The 26,833-nt window shown below is 41.6% G+C and overlaps 1 long non-coding RNA gene across 1 annotated transcript in view; it reads left to right on the plus strand.

Moving 5' to 3' along the window:
• Window positions 1–7,064, plus strand: part of LOC148684210 (uncharacterized) — a 49,532-nt gene extending 42,468 nt beyond the window's left edge. The window contains exon 3 of the long non-coding RNA XR_015946341.1: window positions 6,829–7,064. This is a non-coding gene — a long non-coding RNA (uncharacterized LOC148684210). The remainder of the gene's footprint in view (window positions 1–6,828) is intronic.
• Window positions 7,065–26,833: the final 19,769 nt, after the last annotated feature.

A 26,833-nucleotide genomic window follows, 5' to 3' on the forward strand; every position in this document is an offset into this window, starting at 1 on the left:
GGCGGCACAGAGTTAAATTTTTAAACTTTTTTAATGGTGGTGTGCCTCGTGATTTTTTTCACGGAACAAGTGTGCCGTGGCCCAAAAAAGGTTGAGAAACACTGTCCTAGGGAATCTGTTCCACTGTTGGACAGCTCTTACCATCAGAATGTTGTTCCTGGCTGGACTGTATCCACACATCCCAACCAAAGCAGATTCTGAAGCTTATCAGGCCAGTTATCTTGACTAGAAAAATGCACACAGGCTGCACTCTTGGCACCAAGTCTGTTATAGAGGCCTTTTTCTAAGTGGTTTATAGCTGCCTTTGAGGAGGTCAAACCATTGGCTTGGCTTGGCTGGTTCTGCGATCACTCAGGCAAATAACTTGCTATCCAATTCAGCATCCTGGCAATTTCACCTTCACCATTCTAGAAAACTGGTTGGATACTCTGTCCCTGCTGAAGTTTTGGAAGCTGGGATAGGGAAAAGCAAGGCTTTGAGCTACTTTTTGCTTCATGACTAGCACAGACAGAGGCAGGCTGCAGAAGTTGCAGGCTCTCCCTGCTCACTAAGCCCTGCTATCTATCCAGCTTCTGACACCTCCTTCTCCCAGTCTTCTCCCTCTGACCACTCATGGTTGTCCCACCACCACTTTCTGGGCTCTGAGCCTTTTTCCCTTGGGGGTTCCCCAGCTGGTTCCTCCCACTATTTCTCTATGTCCAACTAGTCCATGACATGATGACAATGTTATTCCATACCATTCCTCACTGAAACGCCTCCTTTTCTGTGCAGCCTTATCACTCTGAGGGTGATTAACCTTAGTCAAATGATCTGTGAATCACAGAGGCAGGCACCCGGGCAAACTTAATTATAGCCTCTCCTCCAAACCCATGGCAGAGAAGCAATGGGGTGTTGGTGGTACAGTTGAGCTCCCTAGTAGTGGGATGTTCAAGGTGTACTGCTGTCCAATCCTGCCTCACTCTCCTTACCGCTCTCAAACTTGGAGCTGGCTTTGCTTTCCATTGACCAGGCACCCCCAAACTTCGGCCCTCCAGATGTTTTGGACTACAATTCCCATCTTCCCCGACCACTGATCTTGTTAGCTAGGGATCATAGGAGTTGTAGGCCAAAACATCTGGAGGGCCGCAGTTTGGGGATGCCTGTCATTGACTCTTAGCACTTTTAACGTGTTCTAATTAATTCCATTGAAAGAGCCGGTCTTTAAGCTTTGGTTGTGCTTCAGGCTTGCACACTCTCTCTCTTGCTGGAGATCCATGCTAAACAGGTGACAGCTCACACTTCTGCAGCCCAACCATAAAATGTAGGGCAAAAACTCCCTCCCTTTTTTTCTTATTAAAGAAAAAGCCCCTGTGTACTCGTGGAAAGTTGGGAGGAGAGAGAGTGTGACATTCATGAGCTACTTCCCAGATAACAGCTGATAATAGTTCTATGGACAGACTGCTGGGAACGAAGTAGCTTAGCAGAGGCATAATGTGAGAAATCAGGTGAGTTTTAATCAGCTCAGGAGCACTGAGCAGTCCCATGGGGAGGAAATGGGAACTGGAACTGGGTAGCCTGAAACAAAAAAGCAATGAAAATTGAACCTGAGAGCAAAAGATACAAGCTTCTCTTCTGCCAAGGGAAAGCAATATGCTAGCAGTTCTGTTTAAAACATGCCCGAATGAACCCAGGGCAGTGAAATCTCCCGTCTGTGTGGCTATTTTTTAATGGACCATTGCCTATTACTTTTTATTTTAAGGTCCTTCCGTATTGTTTTGCTTAAAAACGCATATAAAACGGAGACTGGAGGTCTTGGTTAAAAGAGAACCAGAGAGTTACCTTGATAATGGCTTTCAAAACCCTTGAGTCCTCTCTGCCATATACAGAAGGATGATATAATAATAATAATAATAATAATAATAATAATAATAATAATAATAATAATAATAATACACAATCCAGAACAAGGAAATGGACTTAAAAAGGCTTAGCAGGATCGAAAGTGTGCTGTGGAGCAAAGGATTTGATGTGGTTTTCCCACTATCTATTCTGACAAGGTTTGCATAATTTTTCTCTGCAGTGGAGAACTGGGGATTGCAAAGAACCAAGAGGTTAATACTGTAGTCATGTACGGTCACTTTTTGCAGATCCTACAGACTTGGGGCTTGTCTCCAAGGGACATTCTCATGGGTCTAGTTTGGTGCATTAACACTTAGCGAAGGAAGCATTACCAATGTTCCCCTAAAGAAAAAAGGTGCCTGCTATGGGGACAGGGTTTCCAATGGCAGGATCGTTCTCTCTGGGAGGGCTGCTCCCCATCTTGAATGGCAATGGTCATGGGGCAACTATGCTAGCCGCTCATAGGAACTAATTGCGTAGGTTGTGGTTGGATGAATGAGAACATCTAATCCTGGAACACAGAATTCCTGTGCCAACATAGATTATTTCAGCCGGAACTGGACTTCAGCAGTTTTTCACTGTGTTCCTTTTCTTGCCGAATGCTTGTTTCTTGCCAAATGCTCGTTCTTGCCGAATGCAGTGTGGGCTGGAGGCTAAGAGCTGCTTTGGATGCAGTGTGTGTGCCCAGCAGAGAGTCATGGCCAATATTAACTCCCTGGAACTTGTACTATATTTGTCCCTTCCTATAAGTCCCTCTCTCCCTCTCTCTCTCGTTCACTTGCCACACACACACTTTCTCAAAACATCATATTTCTAGTTGTATACATAAAACGTTAAAATAGGAACAATAGGAGGCTGACCCATAACCAGGCTGCCTGTACTGAATCAGTCTGTTGGCTCTTCTAGCTCAGTATTGCCCACATCAGGGATGGAGGACCCTGAAGATTTTGTTGGACTCCCAACTCCCATCAGCCCCAGCCAGCATGTCCAGTGGTCAAGGGTGATGGGTGTTGTAATCCAGTGACATCTGGGGGACCACAGTTTCCCCATCTTGACATAGATGATAGACTTTGTAATAATAGTCTTGTGCTCTCTGGATGCACCTAGTTCTTTCTACTTTATAAACCTACACATTTTGAAAAGGCGCCTTAGATTTTTATGTCTCCAAATATCTTCTTAATCAAGCAGAAGAAAGAAGAGTAATAGCTAGATTTACTGTTTGACAAGCAATTGAGAGCCAGCATGGTTCCATGTGTAGAACTTTCATCCTGACTTCTGTCCAAGTCGAGCATATATCCTTGGTAGGTGATTCTGAGTGGGTTCCTAGCAGCTTTCCATTCCCCTGGCTTCCAACTGGATCTAGTAGTTAAGTTCACGGATACATTCCTGGTTTGAGACTTTAAACTGGAAGTGTGGGGGGGGGGGATACTTTTGAGGCAGATATAGTACAGGATGAACCCACTGAAAGTTTTGATGATGTTGGTCTGGCAATAATTAAACATTTGCCTTAATTGGAGCATAAAAACTGAGCAAAAAGCTATGCACTTTTCTCCCCCAGGATATTTCTAAGTACCTAGAAGCTGTAGTTACAGGTAGGTAGCCGTGTTGGTCTGAGTCGAAGCAAAATAAAAAAATTCCTTCAGTAGCACCTTAAAGACCAACTAAGTTTATATTTTGGTATGAGCTTTCGTGTGCATGCAAGAAGTGTGCATGCACACGAAAGCTCATACCAAAATATAAACTTAGTTGGTCTTTAAGGTGCTACTGAAGGAATTTTTTTATTTTACCTAGAAGCTGGTACTAGATGTGCATTTTCCTCAGCTTATATTCTGCAGCTCAGAGATCCACTGGCTTTCCCAAACTTGAGTCTCCAGCTGTTGTTGGACTACAACTCCCATCCTAGATCTTAAAAAGCCTGGGGAAGTTAAAAGGCATCCAAAATAAAGGCGCATCAGGAAGGTGCCAGGCCAGTCTCTCTGGGAGCACATTCAGTAACTGTGGTGCTGCCACACACTGGCTGCAGGAGACAAGCCTCCACTATCAGAGAGTTTTGGTTCAACAGATCATCACCGGGGTGTCCTGGGGTGCAGAAGTTTACATGTATATCCTTTTCTACTGTCCATTGTACAACCAGCTATGCAAATGTGTGCTATTCCCTTTTTTGGGTAGTCTAACATCACAGCACAGCTCTTCATTTAAACTGTTTGTCCACCTTTCTCCTAAAGCACCTGGTGGTTCATGAAGGCTTCTAAGAGAGCTCAGTGGAGGTATGCTCTCCAGAGGCAACTCGGGAAGGCACTTTACTATACTTGCAGAAAGTCTCTGTCATATCCAGGTTGGGCTGTTAACGACTTCTATCTGAAACCCTGGAGAGCTCCTTCTAGTGCATATAAACTGAGCTGGACAGACCAATGACCTGGGATAGCTCAGCCGGTTGAGCACGGTACTCGTAATCCCAGAATTGTGGGTTCGAGCCCCACATGGGGCAAAATATTCCTGCATGGCAGGGGGTTGGACTAGATGACCCTTGTGATCCCTTCCAATTCTATGATTCTATATTCTGATTCTGTATAAGGCAGAATGATAATCTATACTGGACACCAGTAATTGCTAACTGATCTCCTCAAAACCCATAAGCGCCAAACTGAAAGCAATGCTATGAATAAAAATTTGCTGAGGCTCGCTACCAAAATAGAATGTTTTTAGGAAGGGTGCAATTTTTCCATATTCATTAGACAGCAGCCTTTGGACTTGCTTTTTATCTAATCATTCTGGGCTGATTTTTCCTTTTAAAAAATGCTTCTTGAAGGTAAGAGTGCCTTTACCCACTTCCCCAAGTGCTCTATTTCTCTACAGACGCTTGCTTGGAAAGTTAATTACTCTATTCTCTTTACAGTGACCTTGACGGTTGCTTCGTATCTGAAAGGAATGGCATTTGGGTTTTCTAATTTAGAAGCACAAAAGCGGGTGAGAGAAGACAGGACTAGTACCTGATTCACTCTGTGAAAAGAGCTGCTCATGTTAAATTTATGGGCTGCTGAACCTGGAACCAAAGATAACATTATTGGGCTTATGCATTAATTATGATTAATGGGACAACAGGAATATCATTTGGGTCACATTATGTATATATTTTATTTATTTCCATATTAGAATTTCACAGAATTGCAATGAAGTATGTGATTTTTCCGGGCACTTTCTTAAACGGCTTGTAAATTATTGTTTTGATTGTTGATTTTTTTTTTTGCGCATGCATATATTTTCCTCCAGTCTTCCCAGGTCCACTGTGACAGGATGTCAGGAGAAACAGGACTTCCCTAACAGAGTTTATAGAACTGGCAAAATTAACTGCGGTAATAAGATATCAAACTCACCAGAATTAAGGGCACAGTGGTTATGATTCGAAGAATATATGAACAAACACTGCTCTAAGATAACATGCTGATACATTTAGACTAAGCTTGTAAGGTGACTTGATGTCATACCATAATAGTACTGTACTATAAAAGAAGAAATTACACCAATAAATGATATGCAGTGTAAATAAGAACTTAAATGACTCAAAGATGATGAGTGCTGGTGGAGGGGAGTCCAATGGGTGTGGTACTTCATCCTTTTTTCTTTCTTACCTTTTCCCTTTACTCTCTTTGGTTTTGAGGGTTAAGTGTGTGTACTTTTTTGTATTTTTTGTAAATATGCTGAAATAAAACATTTAAAAATGTAAGAGAGAGAGAGAGAGACAGGACCTCCCATTTTCTCATATTTCCTCCCATCTTCTGATGGCACCTTTTTGTCATTCGGGAGATTATGGAACCTCCTCAGAGCAGGAAATCTCATTATAAGGGGAAGAAGAGCTGCTGCTTACACATGCGGCTGTCAAGGAGAGACAAAACAGAAGGCAAATGGGATGATTCTTCCATGACGCCCCCCCCCCCAGTAGCTTTACACATACAGTATATCTCTGTTCCTTATCTGAGACCCATTTTAGATGTGGCAATAAAGAGGAACAATGAGGAGTGCAACTGAATTACTTCCGATTTCCTTCTTTTCCACCCCATAAAAGAGGCACAAGGTATACCTACCTTGTGCATTTTTAAGGCATGAAAAAGTGCCCACTTTTCCATTGGTAGGTAGGAGTCACAAAATTTCATTGGCTTTCACCCAGGGTGTCGTCTGAAGGAACACGAGGCCACTGCCTTGCTGAAATTAACCCGGTCTGGGGTTTGGTCACTGCAGTGGCGGAACATGTTTTCATGGCGTCCAGGGTGTGGAGGACAAACAGAGCCCGCCGCGAGCCAGCCCAGGCCTTGCAGCTGAAGCCAACAGACACACCACACTATCAAACCTATAGTTATGTACAGTAAATTCAACTAACAATAACACCCACAACATAACTGGCTGTGTTTAACTATATGAATTCTTTATACATCATATAAACATACGGTACCTCTTTTCACATTATCAAATTAAGTAGAAGCAATTAAAGACCAACATTTTGAACAGGAAATACAAACTGATCAGTTCTTATATACGTAATGTCCAAATAGAAGCTTTTTTGTGTTCCACGTATGTCTTTACGAATACAAGTGTCAGAAGCAACAACTTTAAGAAGCAGTACTTGCAGAAAATGAACTTGCTCTTTGTAATGTTCCACATGCCTTTGCAGAGTATACAGTATACTAGAGTAAAATATGCTGTTGGCAAAAGGAACATAACAAAAATACTTCATATTAAGGATAATTCGTTTGCGATAAATTGTTCATTAGGCAAAGTTTCATAGAAAAAATGTGTATATTGAGGCAAATTTGCACCGGAAAGCTGATGAATTTTAAAGAGGACTGCCTTTTAAAAAATTGAAACTAATGTGGAAATGTGAAGCACTAGAGATTGGGGAAAAAATTACCCTATGTAAATTTCAACAGTTTCCTAAGATTTTGTTTGTTTATCCAGGTTTTCCATCAGGATTTCCACTTGCTCACAGTGATGAGCCAACAAACAGAGATGCCATTTCTGAAAACGAAAAGACGGAACTTCACCTTGCTGCATCATCAGGCTCTATCCTCCCCAACTTCTTTAATATCAGTAAGTTTTCTTTGTGTCCTTTTTAAAAAAACAAACAAACAAACACTTATATATTTTATATCCTCACAAGTGGAGTTGGAATGTTAAACAAGCCCACATTTAATGCAGTGGATCTTTGTGAAGTTCAGGTCCTTAATCAACCTGTATTCTCACAAAAGCAAACTCCTTAATGAAAATTTGACACACCTTAAGTCCTATTTAAACAAAATTGTCAGTTTGGGCACAATGCACTGCTTTCTTTATGCATGCTAATGGCTGCATAATTATGCTGTGATAATAGCAATTATTTCCAACTGTTGGTGGAAAACATGTTCAGTTTAAATGCTGCAGGGTGTGCTTACTGGGTGTTTGGGCAAGCTTTCTGATAAGATTACCTAATGAACAAGATAGCAAGAAAAATGGGGAGATGAGAGGTGGGACTTGATGCGGAGGAAATAAATCTGATTGGTTGAGATGCAGTCACCCTTCTAACTAGGCTCATGCATGTTTTTGCTATTTTGCAAGCCACACTGGCAAAAAGGATCAAGGAACTGGAAGAATTGAGCAAGAATCACTTGACAGGAAAATGGAATGGTGGAGACAAACCATTTTCTGCTCCTGCACTTTTAAAAAACACAAACTCATGGTTAGAATGCTTCTGCAAAGCAATCCTTCATGCAGCATTTTTTATGGAATAAGGTTAACAGTGATGTGAATGAGCAGATTTTTCCTTTTTTAAAAGAAGTAAATAAACATGACATGCTCATTTGGATGTTTTCCTCCTTAAATTAGGTGTTCTCATTATTTGTTTTTGGAAGCTTCTTCCTGTGAGTATAAGCCTGCATTATTTAAATAGATTAAAAATGCATAGCAGATGTACAGCACTGGCGTTAATGCAAGGCTGGCCATCTCTGTAGCCTGCCTGCTTTACAGTCTTGATTTTTGCCTGATTTTACATGGTGATGCACATTGAACATTACTTATTCTCGTGCTCAGAAGCATGAAGAATTCAGGCATGGTAGGCATATAGTTACATCGTTAAAAGAAAAAGGGAAGAGTAGAACATCACTAGATTTAACTGCGGCAGCTCTCTAGCAAGAGCTGCTGTTGGTGTGATACACCCATAATAATTGCAGTAAAAATGAATGCCGTTCAGTGTTGTATATTTGACAACACCCGGGGGGCGTGTTTCCAAGTATGTCAGGCCTTGCAAATAAGTCTACAATGTACCTAGCCCAACAAATATTCCAACATGTACCATCCAACACATACTGATACTAACTGTTCGTCTGCTGGACTATAGCTCATTAGTAAGAACCTGAGCTTTGCATGTAAAAAGTCCCCAGGTTCCATTCCTGGCATCTCCAGGTAGGATTGGAAAACGCTTCCTACATGAAACCTTGGAATGCCACTGCCATCCAGTGTAGAGCAGGGGTGCGGAGCCTAAACCTGGTGGGTGTGGAGGGAGAATAAATGGGGACCTCCGGCCCTTTCTGTCTGGCCCTTAGGACTTTCCTCAAGCCACACCCATATTCCCAGGCTGTGCCCCTCAACAGCCCTGCTCTGATCTATCCTCAAGTGTTTTACACCTGGCTGGGATGTTTCTTTGCACTGTAATAATGCCCCTTAACCTGCCTGTGGGGAGGATAGAGATAAGTGTGGGGGTGCAAGTGAAGATATCTGCATACAATGGGAAATAGTCTGCTGCTCAAAAGCTAGGAGTCACACCATTCCTGCATTCCCTTTTGGCTTTTGCATTTTGTCATGCCCATATAACACTGGTCCTGAAAGACCTACATTGGCTCCCAGTGCGTTTCCGAGCACAATTCAAAGTGTTGGTGCCGATCTTTAAAGCCCTGAACGCCCTTGGCCCAGTAGACCTGAAGGAGCGTCTCCACCCCCATCGTTCAGCCAGGACACTGAGGTCGAGCTCCGAGGGCCTTCTGGCGGTTCCCTCACTGTGAGAGGTGAGGTTGCAGGAAACCAGGCAGAGGGTCTTCTCAGTGGTGGCGCCCACCCTGTGGAACATCCTCCCATCAGTTGTCAAGGAAAGAAACAACTATCTGACTTTTAGAAGACATCTGAAGGCAACCTTGTTTAGGGAAGTTTTTAATGTTTGGTGTTTTATCGTATTTTTTATATTCTGTTGAGAGCTGCCCAGAGTGACTGGGGAAACCCAGCCAGATGGGCGGGGTATAAATAATAATAATAATAATTATTATTATTATCCCCACCATTGGCATGTGACCAGTGGAAAGGTTCTCCATGGGGAAAGAGCATCCCTCAGGCTGATGAGAGGCACCTTGGGATAGACAATATAGAGCTTGATAGACACAGAGACAGCTACCTGTGTTTCTAGAACTCTGAGTCAGATGTTAACATTTATTTTACATTAGTCATGAAAAACCTGATTTGTTTTCCTGAATTGCATCTTAATTGCGGTCTAATTGACCCCCAATACCAGGTTAGTAAAGACCTGCTTTCAGGCACGAGGGAGTATTGTTTCATAGCGTTGCAGCCATGGTGTTTAGAGCAACCTTGCACCCCAGATCGCAGGCAGGGAATTTCATTTCCTTAAAGTCAGAAGAACTGTGACAACAGTGGTGGTAGAATCTGGATACTACTTGTCTTCAGAGGCATCAGACTCAAGGCATCCTGCCTTCTATTTTTCAAAGGCATAGAGCCTATGAGTGCACTCTGTGTACCTAGGCAGTTATCACCAGTAGAGGCTGAATTACACCGAGCACATGTATGCCATGCCATAAGATGGGCAGTGACTGCTCACAATAAACCATGATAATTCAAGCAGCCTATCTTATTCTTATATGCCTGTTGTCTTTGTCCATGGAGTTTTCTTGGCAGGGATACTGGAGTGGATTGCCAGTTCCTTCTCCAGGTGGATCCCTTTTAGTCAAAACTCTCCACTATGACCTGTCCATCTTGGGTGGCCCTGCATGGCATAGCTCATAGCTTCTCTGAGTTATTCAAGCCCCTTCGCCACGACAAGGCATTGATCCATGAAGGGGTCCTATCCATTCTGAAGGAAATCAGCCCTGAGTGCTCACTGGAAGGACAGATCCTGAAGCTGAGGCTCCAATACTTTGGCCACCTCATGAGAAGATGATGTTGGGAAAGATGGAGGGCACAAGGAGAAGGGGACGACAGAGGATGAGATGGTTGGACAGTGTTCTTGAAGCTACGAACATGAGTTTGACCAAACTGCGGGAGGCAGTGGAAGACAGGAGTGCCTGGCGTGCTATGGTCCATGGGGTCACGAAGAGTCGGACACGACTAAACAACAACAACATCATTTGTGTGGAAGCTGTGATACATTTCTCCTGCTTAACTCAGCAAGCTCCACCACGCTCTTCCTAACAAAATACTGGAAAGGCGTTAGCAATTTATGAAAAGGTAGAATCAAGGGGGCGGGGGGAATAGCGCAGCATAATATTTCTGTAACGCTCTTGATTTATGGAGGGTTTAATGATTGTGTGCAGCCCTAACTTCATATACAGTGTGGCCCTATGTGAGATTTATGATGGATCTTTTTCTCGCATAAGGTGATAGACAACGTATGCCGGTGGCTTAGCTTATTTAGTTAATAGTTTTTATCTGGTATAAGCTACCGTCCGTAGAAAGCATACACTGTGTAATTGGCATGCATTGTAGTGACTAACTTGCAGCATTACTCATGGGTGTCACGGCCGAGATGCTCTTCTGTCAACAGCAGTTGCAACATATTAACGAGGCGCAGCAAGAGGAGCTACAGGTGTAAATCAGGCCTGTCAAGCATTGTCTGGGCCATTTTGTAATCAATGGTTTATTTATTACTGCTCCCTCCCCAAATCGAAAACCGTACAAGCAAGAAGTCATGACTGGACTCCAGTATTTCAGGGGAATCAATGGAATTAATCATCAGCATTTTCCATCCGATATTGAATCAGCTCAGGTACTGGAATGATAAATGACTTTATTATCTGGATGGAATCAACATGAAATGATAACCCAGGCTTGCTATTAAAAATACTTTCGATTTCTGTACACCCAAAGCTTACATTCTTCAATATTGCTCTTCTCCCCACCCCACCCCTTTCCCCTAGTGGCTGCCTGGAGAAAATAAAATTAAATTAAACACTGAAATGATTGAATCTCATGCAATGAGCACAAAGAACTTGTAGTAGTAGTACCGTAGTAGTAATAGTAGTAGTAGTAAGTGGTGTAAGGGATGTTAGGGGAGGGGTAGTACCTCTGGTGGGGCACACATGCTCCTTCTGGAGTAGTTTGTCGACCTTCGGTCCCCACTCTGTACTCAGCTCTCACCTGTGGGTCCTAGAAGCTGTCAGCATGCGACAGCGGTCACACCCTGGGAAATGGTTTTGATTGGCTGGCTAAACCAGGTGAGGGTAGCCCATGGGTCTCAAACCTTGGTGAATTAGGGGTTTCCCTACATGTGAAGACAGGCTCTTGCAGATTGAGCGGAGTAGACCAAGAGTGGGTCCAACGGTCAAGAAGCTAGTTTCTGCACATGCTGTAGTGTAGAGGGAAGTGAGGGGCAGATGAGGCCCCTGGGAAGGTAGCCTATCTAGGAGAAGGAAAACTCTGATCCTAAAGCTCCACTTCCTTGCAGAGTATCTTCCGGAGAAGAAAAGGCTGAGTAAGCCCTATGCAAATCGTGAGTGGTCGGATGGTATCTTGTCTGCCTCCCTCTGGCAGCTCCTGCGGACAAGTTGGTGCCAAATGTATTGTTCTGCTTTCATTTGGACCACATTAGCGAGGCCAAGAGGGGGGGGTGTCTTGTCATCTGGGCAGCCCAGGACCTCCTTTGAGGAAGGTCAGAATGAAGGGTGGGATATGGCTCAGCAGGATTCCACTCTGTTATTTTGCAAACTCACCCCACTTACCTGGGGGTAAGCCCCATTGAATTCAATAGGGCTTACTTTTTATTTATTTTTAATTAAAAACACATTTATTCAATAGTTACACTTCAGCTTTGTCCACTGCCATAATACCACAGAACAATCACTCCAGTCCTCAATAGGGCTTACTTTTGAGTAGACGTAGTTAGGCTTGTGCTGTTAATTGCTACTTTAAACATGATCAAGAAAACAGGGTCAGAGTTATACAAGAAGAGGGGAGTGGGAAGTATTGTTGTGAAAACTGAAGAGATTGAAATGCCACAATCCAGACAATAGAATTCAGAAGTGCTAGCTGAAAGCGAACATCAAGATCCATTGGTATTAGAGGAAGCTGCTGGAAAAGAAAGCCAGGAAGTAATTATTCTGGTTTAATAGAAGATGAAGTATAACTGTCTCCTCTGGACACTATAGAGTCATTCCAGTCTGACTAAATTCCATCTATTTGGTGGAGCCATATCACTAATCAGGAGGGAAGCAGTGTGACAGCTCGCTCTAATGAAGTTTGTGTCATTTTAGCAAGATAAATGGCAGTGGTTCAACCAGGCACCATTCAGTTAACTCTCCGGCTGCACAAACGGCTCTATAATGTTCTCTTCAGTGCACAAAGAGGACATAGATTTGCCACGTTCCAAACCTCAGCATCGCAGAGGGAACAAAAAAGCTGTTGCCTCTCTGTCCATTTCGAATCTAACCTTTTTATAAAGCACATTTTCCGTGGCTGGCCAGTTGAATTGGTTTCTCAAGCGACGAGCAATCTCTGGCAGTTAACTGCCCCCTCCCCCAAGGAAGCAATTGTTTTGTAACAGAACTGTCTGAAAGGATTTCCCCACCAAGCCCCACTTTCCTTAAAGCAAATGTTTAGGATCAACAAGATTTAAGTACATGCAGGTGTACTGGCAAATCTGCTTCATTCTCAAACCTGGTCGCTAGGCACTCCCTTCTCTGAAAATGCTGAAGATCAAGGGGTGATAATAAAGTGTGTTTTGCAGAGAAAGCCGACACGTCGTGCATAGGACATTTTCTCTCCAAGACATTCAGATGTATGACTGCATTGGCACAGCGTGCTTTCATCCATCTTCAGGCACAGGTGTGACTTCCAGCACCCGTATCTTAAGAATAATGCAAAAACTGCCTCGGAGGAGAATTGTTAAATGGTTGCCATCTGCTGGATTTATATTAGCATAATTAGCCATCTCCCCCTGTTTTCTTCTTTTCCTTTTTTTTTTGCTCCACCCAACCCATTTTAAAGCCCAGAAGGGCAATGACAGGTAGAAAAGCACAACAGCCTAACAGACTCAGCTGTGATTCAGTCATAGAATCATAGAACTGCAGAGCTGGAAGGGACACTGACAGTTGCCTAGTCCATCCTCCTGCAACGCAGGAATTTCAACTAAAGCATCTCTGACAGGTAGGCATCCAACCTCTGCTTAAAAAACTCACAAGGAAGGAGAGTCCACCACCTCTTAGGGGAGTCCATTCCACTTTTGAACAGCTCTTACCGTCAGAAAGTTCTTCCTGATGTTTATTTGGCATCTCTTTTCTTGTAATTTGAATCCATTGGTTTGGGTCCTACCCTCCGGAGCAGGAGAATACAAGCTTGCTCCTCTTTCCATTGGAAGCTCTTTAGATAATTGAAGGTGGCTATTATATCTCCTCTTTTGAGAGGAGCTCCTTGTCTGATTGAACCAGAAAAATCCACAGTCCACACCTTGCCTCAGTCAGGAACTTAGGGTTGGCACACCTAGTCTCAGTCCTCACATTACAGGGGAGGCTTCCCTCACAGACATTGTGGTCCTTCAGATGGTTCTAGACCTTAGCTCCCATTTTCCCTGAGCTTTATCCATGTTGACTGGGGCAGATGGGAATTGGAGTCCAGAAACACCTGAAAGGTTGAGATGACCTTTGTATTGTGTCTATACTAGGCCTGGGCGATATCTGGTTTTGAACATCGCGATATATCACCAGCTTCATGGTTTTTCCCACATCGTGATCTTTGCATAGTGATATATTGTCAGGTCAAAAATTATGAACCCAAGAATTATGAATCAAGATATGGACTTCAAACTGGTTGTTGGACAATATATTTATATATCACCCAGCTCTATTGTATACTTTTTACGTTTTATTGTATATATTGTTGTGCACCGCCTTGATATTGCATAGGAGTTTATAAATAAATAAAATAACAAGTATGTGAGGGCACATGTTACCCTTAGCCTGATTTCATGCAGGTGGGCATAGATGGGAAGAGGAGGTGACAGAGAAAGGCAGACAGTGAGAGAAGCAAGTGACAAGAGAGGATGAGCCACCCATTGCTGGTATTGGCTCCACCCACTGCCTCCATGTGGCTATTATTATTATTATTAGTTTGATTTATTACCTGCCTTTCGCCCTAAGGTCCCAGGGTAGGTCGCAACATTTTATGATATCATATTAAATGGTTTAGAACAAGTTGCAATCACGAGAACAGGTCCCCTAAATAGCCATCTCAGAGGCCACAGGATAAAGAGGTGCATCTTCAGCACACAATGGAAGCTGTATATTTATTATTATTATTTGCATTAAAATGTACACACCACTTGATATATATATATATATATATATATATATATATATATATATATATATATATATATAACTCCCCTCAAAGTGGTTTACAAAAAAGAAGTAGCTAGACTCATCTATGTGGGGAGAGAGTTTTTCAACTTAGGGGCTGCCACAAAGAAGACCATCTCTTGGGCTGCTGCCACACTGAACTTTTTTGAGCAGTGGAATTACCGAGAGAGCCCTCTGCTGCTCGTGACACTTGAGAGGTTCAATATTCAGTCTTCCCAGATCTTTGGGGCCTAAGTTGTCGAGTACCTTGAATTGGACCAGGAAATGAACTGGCAACCAATCCAGCTGTTTTAAAACCAGGGGTTATAAGAGTTCTAACTGGAACCCCAGCTCAATCTTGGACCAGTTGCAGTTTCCAGGTCATCTTCAAGGGCAGCCCCACATGGAACACATTGCAATAATATATTACCCTCTCAGGGAGTATCATTATTGACAGGGGAGGGGGAAGTTTTCCATCCCTACTCTAAAGCACTGTATAAATTTCATATATGATTGAATGCTGTTTTGATGCAACATTGTCTAACATCCCCACAAACAAATCAGAATGAGTGGTCATTAAATAACCAACATCATCTAATCTCCCTGCAAACAAATCTAGATGAATGCACAATAAACAGGTCTTCTGTTTATTGATTCTGCCTGCAAAAGCTCTGCAGTTGCACTCAAACTACCATCAGTAATGGAATATTTTTCCATGGTTTATATACCAAAGCAGCCCTTCTGAGCAAGTAAGACTATACAAAATTCCTCTCCGTTATTTGAATTTTGAACCCCTGGCCTAAGGCAAAGTTTGTGTTATAAAAATATAACTACGGATAACAGGAGCCCACACAGTCTAGACCTCAGTTTCTGGAACGGACTATCATTAATTTCACATGGCAGGTACATGAAAGGTGAAAAGGGTTGATGCTGCAGCCCCACATCTTGTGAGTGCAGCAGAGATTTGCCTTATACCTCATCATTTGCACTTGCTAACCAGCGTGGTTGCAGAAGATTCGCCAACATTCAATTCAACAGGTACAGGGGGAAACGGGAATACTGACTTAGTCAGCAGATGTCCGTGGACAAAAGCATCTTCACAGGCTCTAATTTGGTTATCTTCTCAGTCCAAGACAACTAGTTACCCACAGATACACAATTGTGGGACTAGAGCATCCAAATGTTGGCTGTGAAAATTGGCTCTTAGCTTTTTTCTAAGTTACTTATACTGGGAAATTCAAGGAAGCTTTGGGGAGCAATTGTTTTGTTTTTAAACCTGCTAGTTACTGAACTCTAAGGTAAAACCCAGACTAATTTTGAACCATTTGGTTTTATTTACACTTGGCACTTAATGAATCTCCCAGCGACAAAGTCACAGTTTTGCAGAAGAGGGATCTGAAGAGAAGCAGTTTTTTCCGCCGCCACCAATTGATAGCCAATGTCCTGAGAGAAATTTGGTCATCGTGTCTGGTTAATTTTATTTAGTTTCTCTTTCCTCTGGTCATCTACCTACTTGTTCTGTGTGGTGGGCATCAGCTGGGCACTGTGCGAATATGGGAGGTGCAAGTAACATGGGCGTACCCAGGGGGGGCAGCTGCCCCCCGAAGCTAAAAAGAAAAAAAAGACAGCTCGCGGTACGCGCTTTTGTCCTTCTCGGTCGGTTACACGATTTTGCCGCAGCGGACACAGCATAAGACCCCAGTGGAAGGCAGACAGACCCCAACAGACAGACCCCAGCGGAAGGCAGCGGTGGGAGTTGCCCCCAGCTGCCTGGAAAAGGCTGGAAAGCTGCATCTGTGGCAAGGCTTGTAACGCTGCAGAAGTGAGCGGGAGGAAGAAGAGGAAGAGGGCGTGAGGGAAAGAGAGAGAGAGCGCGCGCACAGCAGCCTACCATCGGCGTGTGCTGTTTTTTTCCAGGGTAAAAAGAGCAGAGGCCGACAGGGAGGAGTTGCAGAGAACCGCATGACCGCCCCCTCCCCTCCGGGGTGTGTGTGGACATTGACCACGCCTCATGGGAGGATCCCGGCTACGTCATCGCCAGCCAATCGGGTGGCTAGGGTGGGGGCGTGGCTTGCCTGCCCCCTCCTAGTTTTGATCCTGGGTACGCCCATGGCAAGTAACCATTTTAGGCTGGTGAAACCTTGCACGGCAAGGTTAATGGTGCTATAAGCATACAAACATTTGTCATTCCTAATCCACCCACTTGGCCACTGTGGGTGGTTCATCTGGCACCTTCGTTATATTTCTTCATTATATATCTTTAGGCACCAGGCAACAACGTTCCTCCTCAACCTGTCCTTTGGGCTGATTAACATTCTACAGCCTTTGAAATGTGTTTGTGGGAGCGTAGGTTATTATTTTGCTGTTTTTAACTATTTGTGTTTTTACCTTATATTTTTATCTTGTGAAATGCGCTGAGATCTTGTGATGAAGGATGGTCTATAAATCAGACAAAAAACAAAAAACAAAAACTTATTTTCCAAGTCAGATTCAGACATTTCATATGAGTCTGTCAAATAAGCAGTATATTTGGGATCTAGGCTGGTTTTGTTGATGCTTTTTAAGTCTAATTTACTACTACTTCTTCTTCTTCTGAAAGTAAAAGAAAAACTCATCTAAATCCCAGTGCTAAGTGAGTTTTTAATTGATACTGCTATCTAAATCAGACAAAAAGAGCATGAGCAAAAATAGCAAACCCTGCCTCTTGTACAGCTTCCTGAATTCCTGATTTTTCTTCTTCCAGTGTTGCTATCTCCCCCCCCCCCAGTTTTAAATAATTCAGTTTACAGCAGTTGTCAGGTGTGTGTGTGTGTGCGTGTCTATTTGTGTATGGATATTTATATGGTTTGGGGCGGGGGAGGAATAACATTACTTTTCCAACCTTCGTGCCGTTATTATAAGTGCAAGTCAAGGGTTCATACCTGCATGAGAGAATAAATTCTCCCCTCTGGAATGTGCTAACAGAAATATGATAGCAGCCCAGGCCATCTTAAAATACAATATTATAAAGAACGCTGAGTGGGAAAGAGATGGTACAAATCACATCATAGAACTGGTCTTCCATATAATCAGTTTTTGAATATGGGGCTATGTTGGTAGATACTATAGATGTGGGCAGGTGAATTTGAGGAGAGGGGGGAAATTGTCGCAGCAACGTCTGAGCCCACATTGCAGCAAATGTTCTGTTCAAGTTCAGTTAAAGAAAAGAGGGCAAAAGGTAATTAATTTTTTAAAAACCATTTACATTTTAGAGCTTAAAAGTTGCATGGAAATGGCAAAGTTCAACAATGCCAATTCACCCAACATTCTTTAATAAGTATTGGACGAGCAATTCCATCATGTCAACACCAGAAATGGGACCTTAGTAGCAATGGAGAGGCAATGTTCCTGATCAGATGCAATGACTTTGCTCCATCAGTGAAGTCTTGGTTATACAAAGAGGCTTTTCTGCTCCCTCTTCCTATGGCACCCCTCATAACTCTTGAGGAATAACCTCTAGAACACCGTGTCGTAAATGGGGGCTGTGGTGTAGGGGGTGCAGGTTTGGGAGAAGGAATTGGAAACCTGCAACACCCACCCACCCCCTGCATGCAGAAGGGCCTTCTGCTCATGCAAGGCGCTATTTGGATCCTTCCTAGACAATGACGGTTAAAAGGAGATTGTGTTGCACACATATAGGTGACCTGAATGATATTAAAAGAAAATGATGACGTGGGTAGTAATTTAAGTAGTTGAAGGCACAGTTCTGGAAAACCTGCTTAAGACATTTCAGCCTCTACCTTGGCCAAATAAAGGGGGAAAGAAAAAAACCAGTTGCTTATTATTAATAATAAACTTCACATTTTTGCACACCTAAGAGGTATAGGCTATGCATACCAACACATATTGCACAACAATCACTGCCCCACCCATTTTGTAATGATAGCCTGGCGCTGCTTCAAAATACAGTGGAACAGTTAACTGGGGTTGGAGTTCCAAGCCCAAGCTAAGCAAATGGAATCTGTGGTTGGATAAATTCCTTCACATTAGCTGTGTATAGAAATAATCCCATCAATTCCCTGGTTTGAATTTTTCTTCTTTTTCTGTAGTTGGAAAACGTATGCTTCTGAATATATTATATTGAATACAGTAATCCTGTTTTTTTATTTTTTTAAAAATAGCTCCAATTAAATCAGTGAAGTTGCACTGATTTACAGTGAGAGTGCTGTGGTGACCCATGGTGTTTTGATTTTAATAGTTTTCGCATTTAAACACCCCAAAATTAATCAAATCAGCAGCCTCCAGAGAAATCGGTAGAACTTGTTATTCCAAATAATCATTTGTGACTTTTCTGTGAATCAAATATTTTCAAAAGACAGGTGCAGGAAGTGTTTTTTGTGTGTTATACATATACATATACATATATTGTACATATACATATATAGTTTCTTTTCTATATATAATTAGAATAAAATAATATTTGCAGAATCTGGACTATGAATGGCTCATAAACATGGGAATAATTCACAAAACTGATTCATAGCACAGATGAATATTCAGAGGATTAATTGCCAATGAATTATTCATTTAAGATCTACCAAAGTAACATGTATTTTGAAATATTGCCATGAGCCCAGATAAACAGCCCTGTGGGGAGGTATAAATATCACATCCGCAGAGAATAACGAATTAGTCCTTACAGTGTCCGGCAAAAGATTTAAGTTTGCCAGATTTAAGGTAACTCACACACTTGATGTTTTATCACATGGGGCCATATTAAAAAAGACCAATGGACATTACACTTGTGGACAATTCACATTTCCTTGGTTCTGTTGAACTTCATAACAAAACGCTGTCTTGAATCAGCTGCTGTGTTGGACCAGTATGCATAGATTATATCAGTTTGATAAAAGCCTACCATGTTATTTCCCCCACTGGCACTGACCTATACTCCACAGTCTTCCCAAACATTATATAGGGGACACCAGGTTGGGGAAAGTGACTGTTCCAGTCACAATGCTAGCCAGCCAGCCAGCCATGGCTTCTTCCTGCTGAACCCGAGCCAACCTGGGATGTCACTGCGTATCATAGGAAAAGGAAGAAGCATTTGTCTGTGAGTCACAACAGCATGTGATGGGTTGGGTGGGTCTGCAGGTTATATTAAAATCTTCCCCAAATGAATAGGACTTTATAGTATTAGAGCCCTTTCTGGGAAAATCAAGAAAAGCTTCTTTGCAAACATAGTGGGGTTTTTTAATGCTTTATATTCATTGCTTTTAAGTGAAAACATTTTGCCAATTTCCATAGCTATTTGTGTACCTAACTTTAAAAAGGTTTAAAATCTAAGCTCTCTAATTCACTGAGGAATGGCAGGAGTCTAAAACAAGGGAACATGTTCCTTTTTTTTGTATATATGGGCTAATTTGACTGTGAAGATGAATCTGTGCTAAGGAGAGGAAACTAGGATAAAAGGGTGTTTGGGATATGCGGGGAGAGAAGTGATCAGAGCAGAGGGTATATTCTGCTTGTGGTAAATTGGAAAGTTGTCTTTTTTAAATATTCTTTATTGAGTTTTACATTGATTAATTATATACATTTTCCATTCGTTCTTCAAAATATGTTAACTTATACACAAATGTAAACCAAAATAAATCAATTCCACCTTATTGCGGCTTCTTACTTCTTTATCGTTTTAACTGTGTTGCTTTCCTTATTTCACTTCTCTTGCGTAATATATGTTATCTATCTGCTATTTACTTTGCAAACTTTAGTCGAAACACATCAAAGATTTTGTTTGAGAACAGTGTTTTTCCAGATACAGTACTCTTTAAAACAGTCCCACTCCTTTTTAAACCTTTGGTTTGGTTGATTTATAATTACTTCTGTCATTTTGCTAATTCCATATGCTGCAGTTGTAGCATATAGGAACACCCTCCTTGTATTAATTTGATATATCAATTGTCAGAATACGCAGAAGAAAGGCTTCTGGCTTCTTCACAAATGTTTGTCTAAACATTTCTTTTAATTCATCATAGACAATGTCCCATTTCTTTTTAATTTTATCAAAACCCCACCACATATGGTACATTGTTCCTTCCATTTGCTTACACCTCCAGCATGCATTTGAGTTTGTTTTATATATTTTGGCCAATTTGCTGGGGGTCATGTACCATCTACATAGCATTTTCATAAAAAAATTCTTTTATTGTGTAGCAAGATGTGAATTTTAAGTCTTTTTGCCATAATTTTTCCCAGTCGTCCATCTGGGTGGAATAACCAAAGTCCTTTGACCATTTCATCATCACTTCTTTGACCTCTTCATCCTTAACCTCCCAGTCCAGCAGCAATCTGTACATGTTAGATAGTATTTTCTTTTTGTTTTGTAATAAGTCTTTTTCCAACTTTGATATTTCTATCTCAAACCCAGTTTTCCTATCTGCTTTGAAGACATCGTTTAGTTGGTGGTATTGTAGCCAATCTGTAAAATAATGTTTGATTTCTTTTTTTAAAAAAAAATAGGTTGAGTTGGTTTTGATCCAGTTTTGTTTCCATGTTCTTCCTTTTTACTGAAATGGCCTCCAGAGGTGATAAACCACCTTTAAATTTTTATACCTGCCCCTACTGTATATAATGATTTCTGAATTATATGATTTAGAAAGCCTTTATGAACTTTTACTTTTTCATAGCCTAAATAGGCATGCCACCCAAATCTGTCATCCATTCTTTTAACCAACAAAGGCATGAGGCCTCATAATAGAGCTTTGGATCTGGTAGTGTAAAAACCCCTCTTTCCTTGATATCCGTTACTAATTTATATTTAATTCGGGGTTTCTTCCCTTGCCAAATAAATTTCAACAGCTCCTTCTGCCAATCCCTAAAACATATACGGTAGTCCGTCCGTCCCCAACTGTGATCATCTGAAATAGAAACAACATTTTTGGGAGCACATTTATCTTAATTGTTGAGATTCTCCCCCAAAGCAACAGGTTTAATCTGTTCCAAATTTCCAAATCTTTTTGATCTCTTTCCATATCTTATTATAGTTATCATTGAATAAATTGATGGAAAGTTGTCAATTCTCTAATAGGGCATAATGAAATTATGCAATTCTGATTGCATATTAATTTCCAGTGCACTCGTAACAGTGTTGCCTGTTGCTGTTCAAATATGCTAGGACATTTGCATACCTGTTTCCCTTCCATCTAAGGCCCTGCAGTAGTCCTTTGCAACCAGTTGTGCCAGGAAAGCAATTTCGCCCCAATTTAGTTCTTTATTTAAAGACTTTATTTAAACAAAGCAGTGTCCAGAGTGGCTTAGACTAAATGATATAACACACAGGAAATGGGGATGTACATTGTTGGAGACCCAAGGTTGAGAAACACTGTCTCATTATGACCCCTGGGATGCAAACTGTTCAGGTTGCCTGGTGGAATAGCTGCTGCTTAGAAGATAGTTGAAGGATAGCCAAGAGCAGAAGCAGTAGAATAGCCCTGCTTCTTTTCTCTCCTTCTGCTGCCTTTGAGGTTTCCCTTACTTTAGCCTTTTGGCAATGCCATGTTAAAATTTTGAGAGTAGATAGAGACCCTTCGGTGGGTCTCTTAACAGTTACATCTATGAGTTGGGGCAGCTTTAGGCCCACCTTGCTTCTAATCTACACAACTTGTAATTGCACTTATATGAACCTTAAGGCACCATTTCATGCACTACCTGGCATTTTAAGCATTGCAGCTACTGAAATATGTATTGAAACTGCCAAAAATCTTTTGTAGGACAACTGTATTTTTCTAGTATAGCTAGCCCAAAGGGACAAATATGAGAACGGAAATGTTACAGTCATGTTCCTATATTCTGTCCCTGAAATGTTGGAGGGTATGGAGGCTAAACAGCTTGGGGCCAGGCTACCTGTAAGGCTACCTGTAGTCCTGTACAAACCTGCTCATGCACTGGAACCTGCCAGAAATACCCTTCTGTCTTGTCCTGCCAACATCTTGTGCAAATTTGGTGGAAACTCCAGAAAGGGCCTTCTTGGTGGCTGCACCCTGACTTCAAAGCTCCGCACAGAGAGAGGCTCATTTAGATCTCTCCTTGGTGGCCTTTCCAGCAGCAGACAAAACCCTTTTCTATTTAAATAGGTGTTTGCTCTGCTGAGCTGCTTTGCTCTTCTTTCCCATTTTGTTTTTTAACCTAAGGGTGGCAGCCAACCAAGTCATTCAGACCCATTTCTGCATTGCAGGGGGTTGGACCAGATAACCCTTCCAACTCTACAATTCTATGATTAAAAAACCCATTGAGTTCAGTGGGCCTACTGTGAGTTTGACTAAGACATCACCCTATAATTTTAACGGCCTGCTGTTCTTACATTTTAATCAGCTCTTTTCTGATTATACAGTTTTATTTGCTTACTTTCTGTTTTATTATGTTTAGCCACCTTCGGCTTTTATTTATTTATTGGAAAGGTGATGTATAAATGTAACAAGAAAGAAATGTGGTATGTATTCAGTGATTCCACCCCACTTTGGCCATAAATTCAAAGTGGCTCCGTTTTCATATGGTTGTTGTTTTTCCTGTAGCAAAACAAAACCTTGTCCATTGTGAGCACACAGTGTGGCTGGTGTGCTTGCTGAATTGTATCTTTAGGAAATTAAACTGATCAAATTGCCTTTTACTGAGGATACTGTTTTGGAAATTTGTCATTCCCTTTCATAGCAGAGACAACCTCTATAAATTGCAAACTGAATGGCGTCCGAGTGCTTTCTATCCCTAAGTAGAGACAGCTGGTAACACAGTTTATAAGCAATTGGTGTCCAAAAGACAGTCATTTGTGCTGTCTTCCCCCCAACTCCATAGACAATTTACCCAAATATACCAACTGATTATGTGAAATACAGTATAGCTATTAACCAATAGAGCAGAATGCTTCCGTTGCCTAGTAACGTAACTCAATTGGAAAAAAAGGAAATAAAAATAGAAAACAGACCTGCTCAGTGCCAAGCAAAAATATTCCAACTTGCAGCAGTTGAAGCCTGGATTTGAAAATTATTTTTAAAGTATAGCTAAGCCAAACATATCAAGCAGGCAAACAGCACCCCTTTCTTCTCTTTATCTGGCTAAATAGACATTCAGGGCATGGAGGATATTCATATAATCTGAGAGTTTGTATATCAGTGTAACTAGTGAGGGAATAAATGGCTTAATGGAGAACAAATTATTTTCAGAATGAATTTGGTTGAACTTCCAGAGGATCCTTTAACCATATTACCGTCAACAGGGGGAATAGCTTCAGCATCTGTTAACTCAAGTGTAATTTTTTAAAAAAACAACAGCCAATTTTCTTGAGCAGATTGAAAAAAAAAACACCGATGCAAAGTATCCTTACGATAAATATGCACTTATCACAGGCCTAGGCCCTACCATAAGGTACAGTGTTTTGAGCTTCATGAAAAGCAGAAAATGGTTAGATATTTAATTTATTATGATTGTACTCGTCTGCCAGGGAGGGGAAGAGGCACTTGTACAATTTTCAGCCTAAGGTGCCAAATAAAATGGCCAGGCTTGGATACTAAGCACCTGGGGCAGGGGAGTAGCAGGCATAATATCTTCAGCTAACCCTGAGGTTGATTCGGAGCTGCATTTTAAGGACATGGCTGCACTGTAAATCCAATTACTTGGTACCCTACCTGTTAATACCACCTCCCATCTAGAATTCTGCATGTGCTCTAGGCATGGGCATCCACATGAAAAATTTTTTTGGGGGGAAGTAAAATAAAAGTGGAGAGCAGGCTAGTTTCTCACCAAAAAAGGAGAAGGGTATTTATTATCTGTACATGTTGCCTCATATCTCAGGTTTTACAAATGCTAATAACTTATTATTATTATTATTATTATTATTAAAAAGGAAGGCTGGGCTTAATGCTGCTCACGCATGAGCAGGTTCCCTCATTCACATGAATGGAGAAGCCAGATCCATATGTACATCCCTTTCAATATGAAGTTAGTTGGTTTATTTTATTAGATTTATATACTGCCCTCCATGAAAAGATATCTGGGAGTCGACCAGATGGAACACAAATAAGTAGTTACAACAAAAACGACAAAACAATAGCACACACACACACACACACGGCGTAGAATATTAATCAGAGGCGTAGAATATTAATCAGCCAAAGGCGTGGTTGAAGAGGAACATTTCTGCCTGGTGCCTAAAAATATATAATGAAGGCTCGGTCAGTAAAGCATGAGACTCTTAATCTCAGGGTTGTGGATTCTAGTCCCATGTGGGATGAAGGATTCCTACATTGCAGGGGGTTGGACTAAATGATCCTTGTGGTCCCTTCCAATTCTATGATTCTAAGGTGGCAGATGAACCTCCTTGGGGACAGGATTCCACAAACAGGGAGCCACTACAGAAAAGCCCCGTTCTCGTGTTGACCCCTCCACTGAAACAAAATACCTTACAACTTGTATATGGAAAGACTTTTCCTTCCCTCTTCCATATCTCCATTCTTTTATGGACTACTGCAGAAACGGTGCGCTTATTAAGGAGATTCATTTGTATCAAAAAAGTGGGTGGCTTTTGGTCATGTGTAACATCTGAAAACATTCTTCCCAGGTCAAATGTGTGGCTTGGCTTGCTTGATATTTGATTAACCCTACTTTCCGATAGCGGCACACTGGGGTACAAATTTAGTGGCTTCAAACTTCTGTGTAAGCCTTAGCAGCAAGCATGGCTGTTATTGTGCAAATGATGTCGCACATGAGCTGAACATGTATGTACAGTTCAACAACTGGCCATCAAAGGACACAAAAAAGAGGTCTCTCTTCCAAAGGAGCTAAAATTGGAAATGGGGAACGCAACAGTAGAAGGAACAATGGATGACGGTGACAGCAATGGATGATAATGAGAAAATCACAATGACATTTGTGTGATTGTAGTCAGGTCATGGATGGAGAGTAAAGCCAAAAGCCTTTGAAAGAGGAGGGGAGAGGTGCCACCATATAAACATTCATAGAAGGAGTTATAGGTTTATAAAATGGCAGAGAGAGAATGGGTTTGGTGCCTGCCTTAATGTCTGAACTAGCCCATGGACTGAAATGCGTTTGTAGCCAGAAATCTGATAGGAAGCACTGTAGTATGAAGTGTATGTCTTATGCTGGCATCCATGTGGCATAGAAGATGTGGTTCAAATGGGACAAGGCTGTTTGAAACAAAATGGTATGAATGATTACTAACAGTGACTTTTTTAAAAAAAATCCAAAATTCAGAATATCTGAATTCTCTTAAAACAGCAGTGACTCAAACAGGCTGCAGGTTCTACCTTGTCACTCAGAAAAAAAGCTGGATTGTTTTACGGTAGTATCATTTGACCAAGGCAGGAAAATATAAATGGGAGATAAAACTATGTCAGGATCGTTTTCCTTTTACAGTTCCCAGGCCTCTGACATTATAGTCTAAAACTTTACTGATAAGACAGCGGCTGTGATCTGTAAGACACTTATGCTGCCATTCTTACCCCATTCTTCATATTGGCTCAATAATGTCTTATTGGAAGGATTCTACTCTTGAGTTTAAGATGAGCAAACAGTGGAGGATTTGCATTCCTTAAATGGCTTCATGTGTGTTAGGTTCTGCAGAAGGTGCGGCAAAATTTCCGAAGCTTCACGTTTAGATTATCTACTAGAATCCATTTTCTGTTTTCAACCCAGCTTGTGGAAATTTTGGGTGTGAGACTTTTTTCTTTAGGCAGTTGGTCTCTTCAAGCTTTTTCCCCAGGTGGTTTTGAGAAGCAGTATGTTGTGATAGCGATATACCGTAGTTGTACTCTCAAAGATGACAGGATTATTTCACTGCTGGAGAATGAACTGAGGGACGAACAGGTAATGGACTATTATTTGCTTCTCTTGCGCAGATAGATATTTCAACTGCGGAGAACCTACTCCACACAGTGCCTCCACCTTATATTCCCCAGTTTTTTACTCTCCTTTCAGATTCTTGAACTGCATGCTCAAAAAATTTAGTATGCACCCTTAGGCAAAATGTTTTGGTCTATTTGGATAATACAATTCTGCCACTAAAAATTGTTGGATCGTTTTGCTTTGTTTTCAAGCATTCCTGTTATAAATGAAGCTATTACTGTTGTCCAACAAAACATACAATTGATGGTATTGGGGGGTGGGGAGAGGGGAGAGAGAGAGAGAGAGAGAGAGAGAGAGAGAGAGAGAGAGAGAGAGAGAGATCTTCATCTAATGCTGAAAAGAAATTGGGCCAAATCCAAGGGAAAAATCCCATTAGAAGACAATTTTAATTGCCCTGTGCAGTTGCAGTAAAGATAAATATAGTCAGCCGAAGCTATTTTGAGGCCATGTGATATGGTCTAGATGTCAATAGAGCAAAATGTGCCCAGATG

The sequence above is a fragment of the Zootoca vivipara genome, chromosome 11, assembly GCF_965207765.1.
Source record: "Zootoca vivipara chromosome 11, rZooViv2.hap1.1, whole genome shotgun sequence".
NCBI lineage: Eukaryota > Metazoa > Chordata > Lepidosauria > Squamata > Lacertidae > Zootoca > Zootoca vivipara.